The sequence below is a fragment of the Ambystoma mexicanum genome, chromosome 6p, assembly GCF_040938575.1.
Source record: "Ambystoma mexicanum isolate Mex_15411 chromosome 6p, UKY_AmexF1_1, whole genome shotgun sequence".
Lineage (NCBI taxonomy): Eukaryota > Metazoa > Chordata > Amphibia > Caudata > Ambystomatidae > Ambystoma > Ambystoma mexicanum.
In genome coordinates this window covers 72,971,029-72,987,121 of record NC_090935.1, presented here as the reverse complement: position 1 = coordinate 72,987,121, position 16,093 = coordinate 72,971,029, and the positions used below count along the sequence as shown (strand labels likewise).

At 47.5% G+C, this 16,093-nt stretch overlaps 1 protein-coding gene across 1 annotated transcript in view; it reads right to left on the bottom strand.

The window, feature by feature from the left end:
• LOC138510667 (vomeronasal type-2 receptor 26-like) overlaps positions 1-16,093 on the bottom strand; it is a 425,236-nt gene that overhangs the window by 389,363 nt on the left and 19,780 nt on the right. The window lies entirely within an intron of this gene.

The following is a 16,093-nucleotide window of genomic DNA, read 5'->3' as shown; positions in this document are numbered from 1 at the left end:
GCATGCTCAGAAGGCAGTTCTGTATGTCCGGTGCCAAACCCGACTTCCGTAACCATGCAAATCTGCGCATTACCGTGCTAGTGCCTATGGACCTGCTTACACTATCCGCAGTGTCCAATCCAGATCGAAGGGATTCCTGCATGGCTTCCTTTCCATCTCTAACTATGGCTAGGAACTCTTCCCTTTCTTCCCCTTCTGGTATGTGCTCCGCCACCATTGCGATGCACTCCCACAGAGTGTACGAGAATTTTGCCAAGGCACATGTGGAGTTGGCCGATTTTAAAGCATAAACCCCGCTGAAAATACCTTCCGTGCCCAGCCATCCGCATGCTTACCGTCTCTTTCTGGAGGGATAGAAGGGTACACAAGTTTGTTAGAATCTGTGGCTGCCTGTATGACCAGACTCTCGGGAGTTGGATGTTTTGACAGATAGCCGGGGTCGCTACTGGCCGGGCGGTATTTTGAGGTGAGGGATTTACTTACCGGAGGAATAGAATCCAGAGTTTCCCAATTCTTGGCCACCCTATTTTGCAAGGCTACATGAAAGGGTTGTTAAATCATCCTGGATGAATTGGGCTGGTGGTCTAGCCCATCCCAAGTAATCTACTACCTTTGTCATTAATTGACGGTATGATGGACTGGCATGCTCTCCTGGTTCTGGTCTGCCAAAGTCAATGTGTCAATGCCACTAGCATTGTGCAAAGATTCCACCAAATCCCTCAATCTGCTTTCTTCTGAGATCAAGCATTCTAGGACATTTGGGATGCCCTATTCTAGCCCAAAAGGTACATTTTCCTCATCAGATCTCTCCTGTTCCTCAGAAATTGAGGTCAGGGACTTGAAAAACTGCTTCATGGGGAGAGGCTTGAAAACCTTCTCTGGGAGAAGAGGAGGAAGCGGTGTACAGGGCTCTGAGGATATTACAGGTTTTGTAACCTTATCCTTCTCTTTTTCTGGCTTTCCTGGCTTGGCTGGAGCCTTTGGCACCGAGGGCTTAGGCGTCAACGTCGATAAGGGCGTCAACGGTGTTGATGACATAGTGGTCGTCGACAGGGTCTGCTTCGAGGGCGTCAAGGCGGTCTTCGAAGATTTTCCCTTCGAGGTGTGATGGGTCTCGGACGACGTCGGTGACCTCAAACGGTCGACTCGACTCGAGCGTTTTTTGCTCGGCGTCCTGGAAGGTTCCCTATCCTTCCTTTTTCGATCACCAGGCTCGAGGGCGCGCGATTGTCGGAGCAATGACGCTCCCGGCTGGCTTCCGAAGAAGGCGCGGACCGAGGCTTCACTTTCTCAAACACCTCCATCATTTTGACCCTGAATGCTTCCCACTCTTCGGAAGACGAGTGTTTTGTGGGGCATTTCATCCTTTTCGGAGACTCGTCTGACGATGAGGTGGAGGGAGACCTGTGGCGTTGTTTCTTCGATTTTTCCTCTCCTTTCTCGCAAGGCCTTCCCCGTCATCACCTGACACTTCGTACAGGCCTCCATGTCGTGGTCTTCTCTGAGGCACCACAGACACTCTCGGTGCGGGTCCCTGATCGACATGTTTGAGCTGCACAACTTGCACTTTTTGAATCCCGATCTCAGGGTCGTGGTCGGCGTCGATGATGAGGACATATTTCGTTTGTATTATATATTATTCTTCACAGAACTCGAGGCGCGCCGAATGTCCGAAGCAACGTATACTGCGGAAAAACAGAACTGAGGCCAACGGGCGCCGCACGTGCTACTTATATACCCGATGATGTCACCCTTGACAGAGGCCTTCGAGGGACCAGCGACTCGACGACATTGACGCACGGCGCCCTCTGCCGAAAATATTTCCGAAGAGCAGCAAAGCTGGATGGAATACATCTAAGATGACGAATACGTTGGAGGACACAATCCACTCAAATGATTTGTGTTCCTTCGCAGCGAATGTGGTTCCAGGTTTCTTTGCCAGTTTCTTTCTTTTTTACTGCTACGGTGTAAAATTCCTTTATATCCACACATCCTACGAAAGTATGTGTTCTAACTCTAGGAATGCTTTCCACATATCTAGATGGCACAGTTGGAAGTGCTTGTTCCTCAAAAAAGTAGGTGGATAGATAATGAGGTAGCTGCATACTGGCCAACAAGCCCACACATGATTGTTCTACTAGAAAGGTAGGATGGATCTACGTGAAATAATTTAAGCAGAAAAAAACGCAGCAGAATTTTGCAAATTAGAAAGCTTTGCATTTCCAAAATGTCAAATCCTGCTTTCCCCATTACCCGCGACCCCCGTTCCCTACTTACCTTTGCTTGTTGCCACATACCTCCTCTTCTGTCTGATCCTTGTGTCGCCCTTCCCCTAAAATGGGTAGGGACTTCCGTGGCAGGGTTCTTTTCTTTTTTTTAGTTGTATCTTTCATATTCCTCAAAGCACTCCTTCCTTAGGAAGCAGGTGATAACTCTGCATCCTCTAATCCTATTATATCGATCCTGGCCCCTTAATGTCTTTATCCTTGAATGAGGCTGCTCAACTAAGTGTTCATCCTCTAGAAGAAATTATGTGCAGAAATATCAGGGAGCTCTTATTTAGATTTTGGGAGAGTGCTTTAATATTTGTAGACTTTTTCAATTGTGGTTGAGTTTGTTGACAAGATTTTTTGGTTTTGCCTTTTTGTTCAAACATTGCACATACCTCTTTTGGTGAGATACTGGATTGAACTTGTGCCTCAGGGCTTGCATCCCTGGGCATCAAGGTAATTGAGCAGTTTAGCAAGGAATGTATGGATCGCTTCACCGATACCAGTGATTTATCTATAATCGCTCTCCTAGTCAGACAATTGGTTGGATTTAGGATTTCAAAGCTGAGATCTGAAGTAGGCTTTCACCATCTTTGTCAGTCTCCATATATGTGTTAATGTTTATAGCTCCAACTTCACTTTGTGCTAACATGTAGCCTTTAATAAAAGACATTTTCGAGTTCAACGTAGATAGTAACAGTTTATATCTCTCTGATTCTCATTGCTGTTCTCATAATGTCGCACTAGTGAGTTCAGCACAAGTTGGAAGCTGAAAAGGCCAAAAGACCAAGCGTATGCCGTGCATGGGATGTGTATGTCGAATGTGGAGAGAATAATGAAGGAGGGGTATGGTGGCCTATAACAACACTCTCTTTGGAGTCATTAAATGCATTAGGTCATTTTCCTCATGATGCTTCACTGGTGGCCAAAAGGTGTCGATCTTCTAGATTGGATATCTCAGGTAATGCTTGCACGGGTTCAGTGGTGTTGATTAGGGCCTCAACCAGCTCTCCATTAGAATGTTGTGATTTAGGGTATTATTAACTTCCCAAGATGAAACAGTTAGTGGAGTATTTCCAGGTGAGACCCTATGGCGAGTGCTTGCCAGCCGTCCTGATTCGGGCTTGCGGTCAGATGCAATTGTAGCAGGGTTTTAGCACTTGTAGTGAGATTTAATAAAATGGAGTCATTTCCGATTGTTGTGCCATGGTACCATACAGGACTGACGTATAAGGAGTAGGCGATTCAACTCTTATAGAAGTAGGGTTGCCACCTAAAGACAAATAGGGAGAGTCTGCTGGGGAGTGTACCAGGGAGGCCACTGGAGAAAGAGTGGTGAAGGGGCCAGTTTTACTACGTAAGTCATACATCTTATAAGTAGAAGGCAGACACAGATTCAAGGCAGCAAGGCAACAACACTCTGTTTCAAGCACTCTGTGTCAGGAATACTCACTGACTGAGAATTGAAGTGGGTGAATTAGTCGTTGAAGATACCACATTCAAAGGTAGGTAGAGACGAAACAGGTCTGGTACCCAAGGCACAATAACATAATGTCTGGAGCAGCTGGCAGTGCACTGCAGATGATGTCACTTTCCTGTTGCGTTTACACTGTGTGCTTAGAGCTTCTTTTGTAGCACCACTTCCACCGAGTGATCCTGCAATAATGGTCCTCACACACCAAAGTCACTGAGGTAAAGTGGCTTTGCAGATGACTGCACTTTACTGTAACATTTATGTACAGCCATTGTAACCTTCTTCAAAAACACTTGATTTTCTCCAGCATCACACAACTAGGGTATCAGAGAAAGGTTACTTGGGTAATTACCATGTATAGGCAGATATTAACTTTAAATGGTCCCTCTATATGAGTGGTTGTGAATGAGTAAGATATGTGTAGGTTATTTAAATAATATAGGCTCTGAGCACCCTGCTGAGTGCAACTCTTGTAGCACCACCTCCACCGAGTGCTCCTGAATAGCGGTCCTCATGTAACAAAGTCACTGAAGCAAAGTGGCTGTGCATATGACTGCACATCCTGCTGCACTTCTGCCTGGCAGCTCCCACCGCTTGAATCCTCCTGTCACTTAACGCACTGCCTACTCCCAATTGAGTTAGGAAAACAATACTCTCAGGTATTGACACATGTGCGTGCAGTCTTCTCAGAATATGTGTGTGCAGCTTTCAATAAACGTGTGTGCAACTTTCAATCTATGTATGTGTTCCACTTTTAATCTACATATGTGTATGTGCAGTTTTCAATCTATTCCTGTTCATTTGCCTCCAGATCTACACATTTTGGGCAGAGGATATACTATTCTCTAATAAAAGGTACGATCTTAGAGCACCTTTACCCTTTCACATTACACTTTACACATTGGTCTCCCGGTGCATATTAAGTCAAGGAATTGCATGGGTTTTAAACTTTGCACACATGTCTGTGAATAGAATGTATTCTTTGTGCTATTTTCACTTGTGCAAACATTGCATGACTCACTGCAGCCGCAATTTCAAATGATACTTGAGCAATCTATAATGTTTCATGAAGGCACTATGGTCTGCTTGATTCTATGCTGTTTTGCGCCACGAATCATATCTTAAATGGTGTTTAATTTTAGAAGAAAACAATCTGCATTTCAGTTTGGACAAAATGCGGTCAGTTTTGAATTACGCTTCTCAATAAAGCACTTGGCCCCTGTAATTTAGCATCCCCTAGAACCCCAGCTCTCTAGTCCTAGGATGTGCCGTGGACAGCACTATGGGCTACGTGGAGGTGCATCAGGGTTTTCTCACTTTCATTTAAAATGTTTTAAATATTGGCTACACCACACGCCCAAAACCTGTCCCAAGTCTCCAACAGCATACCTTCCACTACAGCCATGACGCAGTGCCATGCCTCATCCAACCTGCTCCCAAACCCTGCACACACCTGCACTTTTTCCAAAACCCCAACTACGTAACCTCCACTACGCCCATGCAAAATCCAGCCATGACTCACCTGATTTGCTCCAAACACCTCTCCACACCAACACATCTTCCCAAGATCCCAAAGGCATAAACTCCAAAGAAGCTATTCCTCACCTCCCAGGTCTGATACAGCCAAGCATCACCCCCATGCCTCACCCAAACTGCACCAACCCCTCAGCACACCCACTACCTTTCCTCAAACCCCAACTGCATAACCTCCACTATAGCCATGCCGAACCCCTCCATGCCTCAATCAACCTGCCCACAAACCCTCCCCACACCAACACCCTTTCCCAGACCCCAACTGTATAACCTATGGCTTTTACTCACCTCTCATGCCTCATCTGAACTGCCCCTAACCCTCCCCACCCTCACCAGTTCCCAAAACCCCAATTGCATAACCTCCCCTATGGCCAAGCCTCACCACCCCCCACCCCTTGCCTACCCTGCCCCACCCCCTCCCGACACCCACACTCCTTCCCAAGAACCCAACTGCATGCATAACCTCCACTAAGGCTATGCCTCTCCAACCTGCCCCAAACCCTAACCACACCCTTTCTCAAGACCCCAACTGCATAACCTCCACTAAGGACATGCCTCACCCCCACCCCTCACTCAATCTGCCCCAATCCCTCCCCATAACCTTTCCCGAGACCCCAACTGCATAACCTCCACCATGTCCATGCTGAACCCCCCCACACCTCAGCCAACTGGACCCCAAACCCTTCCCCACACCAACACCCTTTCACAAGACCCCACTACATTAACTCCCCTATTGCCATGCCCCATCCCCCACGTGACTTGGCCACATCCCTCTGCAGAGCCTTTCCCAAGACCCCGACTGCATCACTTCTACTACAGCCATGCCTCACCATATGCATAACACTCTATCTTGTCTAACACCCCACCCCATAATTTGTTGGAAAAGCACACCCTTTCCTAAGATCCCAACTGCATAGCATTCACTAGGGCCATGCCTCACCCGCATGCCTTACACAACCTGCCCCCAACCCCTTGCCACCCTAGAAGTGTTCATCTAGGTTCAGAGTGTAATTTTGTATATTCCATCACTTAGGATTGTAACCCCTCTGTTTCAGCATAGGCATTTGATGTAGAAATGTATATGCACTAATACACAGAATGTTGAGGCCACTGGCAATCAGGGTGGCTGGTACATTTATATGAGACTGCAGCTGCTGTAGGTCAAGTGGCAATAAGCAGCACCACAAAGAGCTGCGAACACTTCAGTTGGGACTTGGTGCTGTGAATCAGGGCAGAATCTAGACTTACGGTAAATACACCACTGTACAAAGAATGATATCGACAGACTGTTCAGGTTGCTTCATGTCAGCAGGTGTGCACTCGGCTACTGTGAGTCTAGACACTTTGAGAATATTCTAGTGACTTGATTTGGTGCAGCAGGTGCATCTGAGAATGATGATGGGTTTATGGTTCTATGGACAGGCTCACCCAGACCCATTCCTGAAGCCATGAATGTGCTTTCCCAGGGCTATCCAAGGCCACGTGAGCTCATCTTCTTTGCTAACCTTCCCTTCCCGACAGCACACATTTTCTTATAAAAGGACCATATTCATGGGGTGGGTCTAAGTTGCTGCTGGAAGGTTTGAAGGCCAGATGCTATAGGTTTTTCAATTTCATTGCAATGCTCTTCCTTCAGTTTATAGATAATGTTTACAGTCTCACCTTCACTGATAACAAAGCAATTCATGACCTTGTCAATGGCATCTGGCAAGTTATACTATAACTGAGTATTGTAACGTTTAACTGACGCTTGCGTTCTATCATACTTGATTCTTATAAATTATGAATGATCACATTTCTTGATTTATTTGTAGTTTCCCCAATAGGTGTTCAGAATCAATCAAAAGTGACCATTGCAAACACTATCATGTAGGTTAACATGCAAGTATTGCATATATTCATATATTTACCAATATGCATACTGTTCGCATGTCATGAGAAAAATACTGATACCTATATATTGTTGAATGGGAGGATTGTAGTGTAGGCAAGCATGCATAGCAGCATCAGTACAGTATGGAGATTGCACATGAATCAATGGCATAGATTGAGCACTGTTTTTACATGGGAGATTGTGTACAAGTATTCACAATAGCATTAGAAACTATGTAGTCTATATATCAATTAAAGGTACAGTATAGGCAACAGCTGTGCCGCATTGTCACTCAGACAGAGCGTGTTCGTGGCAGGGCCCCCGACTTTGTTTTTTGGAATTAGAGTTAATTTTTAAAATAATACAGTTACCACATGCTAGTTGAGAGAATGGTTGTGAGGAAAGAAAGATGTAATATTATTAGTTAACTAACCATGTTTTTCTTATTGTTTTGTTCCTCCATGTATGTCTCTACATGTCAATCTTGGAGTTACTTTACTTCTACATTCTTATCTCTTTTACTCATTGTATAATTTAATTAGGAACTGGGTTTGATTTGTTATGATTTATTCACCTGCTATTGTTTTTTTTGTTTTTGATGGGGTTTATACTTTTATTGGAAATGGTTATTTTCAATCACCTTTTACTAACAGCACCAAAGTTATGATTGTGTTATAATTCAACATTTTATTTGAGATTTTGAAAGTGAATAGCCCTGAGGAAGTGCCTGTTAGCTTGAAACACATGTTGGCTCATGTTTAATTGTACATTGCAGTGCCATACGCAACACATATTCTTTTGAATATGGCTCAAACTTGATTACAGATTGTATTCTTATATCTAACACAACCTCTTTGAATATAGATAAAAACAAAATGTGAACGATCCTTGTCTGTTGACACATTGGTTACTTTTCAAACCCAGAATATACTTTATTGTTTGTGTAGTAAACTAAGGAAAACTAGTAAACTTTTTTGGCATCTATCCTCTTGTTGAGGGAGATAATTTCCAGTGAGAGCCGCCTATTATAAAGATACTTTGGTGGACTTTAAAAAAAAATGATTTATGAGTTTTTAAGTTACAACAATTGCAGCCTCAGTTTGAGTGGCTGCTTTGGTCCCCATTCAACCACCCACCCCTCCTTCTCGTGCTTTCTCTCCCATTCCATTCCACCAGCTGCATTTCACGGTCAGCCATGTGTGCGTGGGTAAATGTGTGAGGATGTGTGTACATATGTATGAAATGTGCGTGTGAATAGTGAGCATGTTAATATGTGAACTGATGCGTGTGTGGGTATGTGACTTGTGCTGATGATCAGGTGCGTGGGTATAAGTGTGATAATGCATGGGTGCAAGTAAGAACGTTGCTTGTGAACGGATGTCTGCCCATGGGTATATATATATATATATATCACCACGGTAGTGGCCATGTAGTTATGGTTAAGTTGGTGTTTCCTTAGGAAGAGCACTTTTTGGGCGGCTTATAACTTCGCTCCCCCTGGACGAATCCTCACCAAACTTTGCACTCACTGAATTTGTTTGCAAAGTTTGGTGAGGATTCGTCCAGGGGGGGGAAATAGGGGGGTCCCAAAACTTTTTTTTTTCCCATAGACATAATGGGAAAAAACTTTGCTCATGCCTACAGCCCAAACCGCTGAACGGATTTACACCAAATTTGTGGCAGGAGCGGTGGCTTGGTCCCGAAAGCGTGCTTTGCTTTATTTGGTGTAAATCCGTCCAGTAGTTTTTAAAAAAATGACAAAAATGTAAGTGAAAAAAATTAGTGATATCTGTGTTCGCTTCGCGGACACACTTCCCTGTTCGCTCCGCGGACAGGACGGTGATTGGGCAAGCAGCTTGCGTGATGTCCGCGGACATCTGACGTGCTCTCTCATTGGATGCAGTGAAAGCGTGCAGTGCGTCTGGCTTCTGAGAGGCTTTATCAGCAGGAGCGGGATCTGCCGCCTGCACAGTAAGTCCGCCCGTGACTGTCTCCTGTTCCTCCCACCCCCGTGTGTCCTTCTTATCCCCCCACCCCCACTCATGCTCCGTGTCTCTCCCTCCCCCCACCACCCGCTCATGCCCCGTGTGTCTCTCTCCCTCCTGCTCATGCCCCGTGTGTCTCTCCCCCTCCGCCCACCCCCCGCTCATGCCCCGTGTGTCTCTCTCCCTCCCCCCAATCCCGATCATGCCCCGTGTGTCTCTCCGTCTCCCGCCCACCCCCCGCTCATGCCCCGTGTGTCTCTCCCCCTCCCGCCCACCCCCCGCTCATGCCCCGTGTGTCTCTCCCCCGCCCGCCCACCCCCCGCTCATTTCCCGTGTGTCTCTCCCCCTCCCTCCCGCCCACCCCCGCTCATGCCCCGTGTGTCTCTCCCCCTCCCCCCCACCCCTGCTCATGCCCCGTGTGTCTCTCCCCCTCCCGCCCACCCCCCGCTCATTCCCTGTGTGTCTCTCCCCCTCCTCCCCACCCCCGCTCATGCCCCGTGTATCTCTCACCCTCTCGCCCACCCCACGCTCATTCCCCGTGTGTCTATCCCTCCCGCCGCCCACCTCCCCGCTCATGCCCCGTGTGTCTATCCCTCCCGCCGCTCACCCCCCGCTCATGCCCCGTGTGTCTATCCCTCCCGCTGCCCACTTCCTGTGTCTCTATCCCTCCCCCCGCTCATGCCCCGTGTCTCTATCCCTCCCACCACTCACCCCCCGCTCATGCCCGTGTCTCTATCCCACCCGCCGCCCACCCCCCGCTCATGCCCCGTGTCTCTATCCCTCCTGCCGCCCACCCCCCGCTCATGCCCCATGTGTCTATCCCTCCCGCCGCCCACCCCCCGCTCATACCCTGTGTCTCTATCCCTCCCGCCGCCCACCCCCGCTCATGCCCCGTGTGTCTATCCCTCCCGCCGCCCACACCCCGCTCATGCCCCGTGTCTCTATCCCTCACGCCGCCCACCCCCCGCTCATGCCCCATGTGTCTATCCCTCCCGCTGCCCATGCCCTGTGTGTCTATCCCTCCCACCGCTCATGCCCTGTGTGTCTATCCCACCCGCCGCCCACCCCCCGCTCATGCCCCGTGTCTCTATCCCTCCCGCCGCCCACCCACCGCTCATGCCCCGTGTGTCTCTTCCCCTGCCGCCCACCCCCCGCTCATGCCCCGTGTGTCTCTCTCCCTCCCGCTCATGCCCCGAGGCTCTATCCCTCCCGCCGCCCACCCGCCGCTCATGCCCTGTGTGTCTCTCCCCTCCATCCCCGCTCATGCCCCGTGTGTCTCTCTGTGGAAACAGAAAAATAATATGAGGCCGGGAAGCCCAAAAAGGAAACACACCAACACAGGTTACAAAGAACATACAGGTGCTTTATTTAAAAGCTACAACAGTTACCAAAGTCAATTGACAAACGGATAGCTATTCGGCTCTCAGAGTAACATAACAAACTTCAACGAGGGTTCGATGCATTAGTGAGAGAGACCGCACATTGGAATACTTGGGTCTTTTATACAATTTGTCCAGCCCTTGGCCAACCCTCTCGCGGATTAACCATTCTGTGAGCCGGGCCTATGGGTTCCTTGGCAGGTCAATCCTTTAATATATGCATTTTGATTAGTTTCACTGATATAGTTGTACATTTACATATAGGTCAACGGTAGGACAAGGTCTCAGTTCGCGGCCCCGACAAGTGGCCTGCAGGCATATTAATTATTCATGTGAACGGAGGTCACAACGGCCAGAATCTTACTCAGAATGTCATTCAGCCTCCATTTTGATGTTCAGGGTGACTTCCATATAACAAGAGAACCAAAAATGGCGGCTTAATCCAAGATGGCGACTTACATTACTTTCTCTAAGGTCAAGACCTTGCCGTTGAGTTTGTTCGCATACGATGTGTAGACAACTTGGCGTAGGCCAATACACATACAATTGTTGCGATAGGAGGCATAATATTGTTTCAATTCCGACAAACCCTCCTTTTGGCCTATGCCAAGTGCTAATATCATTTCTAATATCTTTGTAAATAACTCCATGCATTGTCGTCCATACGTCCTGAATCATTATCTGTAATGTCTATAGCCATTAGGTTGTTTATCAGAACCTCTTGTAACACAAACTCTTTAGATGCTGTATCTGGGGCATACATTTTGTGCCCTACTGTGCTCACTGCCTGAACACAGCATCCTCCTAGCATTGCACATATACTAGGTAGACATTGGAAACAGCAACAAAGGAATAGCAGGATTCCCAAAATAACCAGTATAACAGAAAGCACCTTCCAACCCCAGGATCGTCGAGAATCCCAGAACCAGGCGCTAATATTCCAATCTCCCACAGGAACATGCACTTCAGAACTAAGGATGTGCAAGTTCTGAATTGCTTTGAAAATCGTCGGTGAGAAATCTGGTACGAAAACACAGCAAGCGGACCCCACTAATTTACATACTCCGCCACGTTCTGCCAGGATGACATCTAATGCCATCCTGTTTTGGAGTGCTACCAATCTTATTGCTTTCTGTTCTAGTGTCATATTATAGAGTATATCCGTGGTCCGGTTGATGGTTCTCTCCAGTACCCTTGCTAGTCCCCTAATATTTTCAGAATTTGCTATCTGTCCCCAAAATGGCACAACTGATTTTGCTATATCTCCCAATACTTGCCCAGGGGTATCTCTGTTCTCGTCCCGCCGTGGGCGAGCCTTAGAAACTTCCAATGTACTAGCTATAAATACCCCAGGTAACAGGATTCCCAAAATAACAGGTTCCCTGCCAATCCTTGGGCAACCAGGGAAATGCTGAACTACCGCAAACGAAATAGACAGCCCCCCTACATACAGAGGCCTGTTCTCCCCGGTCAAATTTACAATGTTCACACAACCTTCAAAATCTCCCATTGGCTGAGTGCCATTTCTTTGTACACAAAAGGGGACTGAATCGGGGCTATGATTAATAGAGTAGGAAGGAGGCACAGCGTCCTTATTGCCTATCTGAGACATTTTAAAGGAAATTAGAGTTTGAAAAGGAAGAGTTAGTTTATCAGATGGCCTAATAGAAGCAACATCAGGTTTATGTAACGCTCACCTGACTCCCACGGAGGCGCTGGCCTGGTTCGCGCTGCTGTGACCTCTTCTAAGGTGATGCGCAGGGTTTGGAAGACAGACTGGACCGGGCCCCCAAATCTGGCTTGTCTGGCTCGCAGAAGTATCCTTCTGTAGGCGAAAATAGGGCATTAACTGTCTGCGGGGTAATGCAATCGGCCTCCCACTTTCCCCTCTCACCCTCCTCGAAACCCTTCTGTGATTCCCCGTAGCGTCTCACCTTAGGGTCTGGAAGGACAAGCTCTCCATCCTGCTTCTGATGCAGGGGCGCGTTGGTATCCAGTTACTTCACTGGATTTTCGGATTGGTGAGAACCAAACTTGCTTGGCTTCCAGGTAAGTTTTTTGATAAGAGGTTCCCCTTGTGTCCATGCATTAATGTACTAATGCTAGTGTCTTTTTCCCCATAGGGGCCGGGGTACGGAATGCCGGGGAACAGGCACCGACCCGAGATGAGAGGTGAAATACTTGTAGAAATCAGGTAAGTCTTTAATGAGCGTTTTTTGGTAATGTCTTTTCATTCGCTCATTAACGCTGATGTCTCTTTTTCCCCTTAGGGGCCGGGGTCCGGAAATGCCAGGATGCAGCGCGGACCCGAAATGAAGAGGGAATGAATCAACAGGTAAGTCTTAACATGGAGATTTAGCTTTCCTTATTCCCTTCTCTCTCTTACCTTTTGTTCTTGTCTTTTTCTCCCTAGGCGCTGGGGCGTGACTGCGAATCCGGATGATCGCTGCTGAACATGGAGGTGCCCTTTAAAGGTGAGTGGAATGCGGCGCTGCAGCGATCAACGCGATGAGCTTTTAAATAAAAGTCTTCCTTTTCAGGATTGTCGGCGAGATGCCTCCGGGATGCGGATTTAGCAGGTAAGGACTTTTCCTTCTTCTGTTCTCTTCTTCTCTTCCTTTGCAGGTGATCAAGGATGCTGGCAGGCGTGGCAGAAGTCAGGATGCAGGAGCAGACACGGTGAGCATCCAGCTGCTAGATGCAGAACAACGCGAAGCACGTGTTGCTTTTCGGGTGGGGTTTAAATAGCCTTGGAAGAAGTTCCAGGTATGTATCCTTCCTCCAATCAGGCATGTATCCTTCCCCGACCACGCCCGGATGGTACATTAGTCCCACAGGTAAAGTAGTTCCTTTCAGGCCTCAAGGAGGCCGGGATCCTGCAGCATGGTCTGCATCAGGTAAGTGCACCCAAGCACTCCCATAATGAGCCTGGCGCCATAGGCGCCAGGACTGATGTCTTTTATGAGCCTGGCACCATAGGCGCCAGGACACTGTCCAAAGGGCCCCTATATGGGGTTGCTGGGTCCTTCCTTGGGGACTGGATGTCCGCTTTCGGGGACGCAGGGCTTGAACCGGCTCCCCGGGAGCGGGCATCATGACAGTTTACTTCTATTTGCAAAAAGCGAGCATCCCAAGGGAGTCAATTCACGTTTTTCAAAATCATTTAAATTAGTTCCATCAAAGTTCCCTGAGATGCTATCATTCCAACGGCCAAAGAATAGTGCTCTAAGAGAGGCATAGCAAGCAGTCGTTAAAGGTAAAGGGTGAATATACCATCCTAGCCCCTTGTTCCCATGTTGCGGTAAATGGGTACAAATCCAGCAATTACTCTTATTAAAAATGGCATGCGTTGAATTCATTATTATCATTAAAGTGTTATTATGGTACTTCCGTCTATGCTGGGATTCTCTAGGTGACAAAGTGTGAAGGTGTACAGAGGGAGGCAAAGCAGTAGGTACAATCTCAATTGGCAGTAGAGGTTTTAGAGGGTACATTTCTTCGAAGTACCAAAGTCCCACAGCAGTAACTATACAAATTCCAATTATTATTAACACAACACAGCAATACGTTTTCGGGGCCCAGGCACATTGTTCGTTGTCCGAGTTGGTCACCCCCTTATTTACAAGTCCAATGCGAGCAGCAGCGGTGGAGGTGGCAGGCATCTTAGTTTCTCAATCGACGACCCCAATGTTCGTTGCTGGCGACACTACGGTCGCGTGACTTCTTAGTCCTTCCCCAACCCTAGCCAGCAGAATCCCTTTTTTTCCTCTTTTTTTTTAAAAAAAAAAAACTTCCTTTTGCAAGAGAAAAAACTCTCAATAACTTTTTCTTTCCAGATGCACAGGCAAAACCCGTGCCGTAGTTCTATTTTCTTCGTCGAAGGTCGTACCTGGTGGTACCCAGTATTGTTTGATCCGGAAATAGGGTAACGTCACTTAGTGAGGGAAGCAACGTATCAGAGGCGACGGAAGTCGCAGAACTTGAAACAGTGTTTTCCGGAAGGGACCTTTTCAAAGAGTGCAGAGACGAAATGGACTGTTCCCCAAGCTCCACTGCTCAGAGAAATTCTCCGACACACTCACAGCGCTGTTTGCTACTCCAGGATCAGAGATTGTAGCATCAGCGAGGGGTTCTGCTTCTTCTGTAACGTGTGGCGTCGGGTGAGGAAGTTTCTTGACATGCGTCGCGTGGATCCAATGCTTCTTTCCAGCCACCCGCACTGCTGTTTGGGTGACCAACAGCACCTGGTAGGGTCCCCGCCAGCGAGGCGCGAGACAGGAAGACCTTTCGTAGGCCTTCACTAGGACCCAACTTCCAGGCTGTATGTTGTGTCCTGGGCCCGTAAACCGTACAGGTAAGGCTGATTGGACCTGATGATAAATGAGATACAGATTTTTAGTCAACTGGTTACAGTAGTCTACAAGCAATACATTTTCAACCTCCTTCAGGGTTTTGGGCTTCGGAAGGCCCCAAATGTTAGCAGGTCTCCCCATCACTACCTCAAATGGAGAGAGCCCAGTCTTAGTTTGAGGTGTGGTACGCATGGCTAACAATACAATAGGTAAGGCATCCGGCCATTTCAATTTGGTGCCGGTACATGTTTTTGCAAGCTTATTCTTTAGGATACCGTTATGTCTCTCTACCAACCCAGCACTTTGAGGATGTCTAGCCGAGTGAAATCGCTTTTCAATGTGTAACGCTCTGCATATCTGCAAAATTACTGCTGCAACAAAATGGGGACCGTTGTCCGACCAAATTACCCTAGGTAGCCCAAATCGTGGAAAGAATTCCTTTACCATAGTCTTTGCAGTGGTCATGGCAGTAGCATCCTTAACGGGGAAAGCCTCAACCCATTTACTAAAGGCACAAATAATCACAAGAACATATTTTAGATTGTTACACCGTTCCATCTCAATAAAATCAAAGTGGATGACCTCGAAGGGAACAGAAGGTGGCCCAAAGCTACCCCTTGGAGTTACTGTGCCCTTCCCCACATTGTGCTGTAAACAAATCATACAATTCTGAACATGTCGCTGTGCAATCTTCAACATTTTGTCATTCACCCAAACTTGTTCTAACATTTTCGTGATCTGTTGAGCACACACATGCATAGGACCGTGTGCCATCGTAACCATTGCCAGCACATATGAATCAGGAGCAACCATTTCCCTTCAGATGTATCCACCCAACACCCATCGTCATCCAGTCTCCCCATCCCTTCGGCCCACCTTTTAGATTCTTCTATTGTGGCATCAGTTTGGATATCTCGCACAGACCCAATACCCTCATCCATTACATAGGCATTTTTGTTTCCCTTAGAGCATACATGTCTGCGCTAAGGTCTGTGGCCGTTTGCCTGGCTATCTGGTCAGCTAAAGCGTTCCCTTTTCCCACATCATCTACGACCTTAAGATGTGCTGCACATTTCATGATTGCTTACTGCCTAGGGAGTGAGAGTGCCGAGAGCAATTGCACTATCAGGGGACCATGCTGAATCTTGGTCCCATATGAGGTTAGGAACCCTCTTTCCGACCAGAGCCTCCCAAAGTTGTGAGCCACCCCAAAGGAGTACTGGCTAT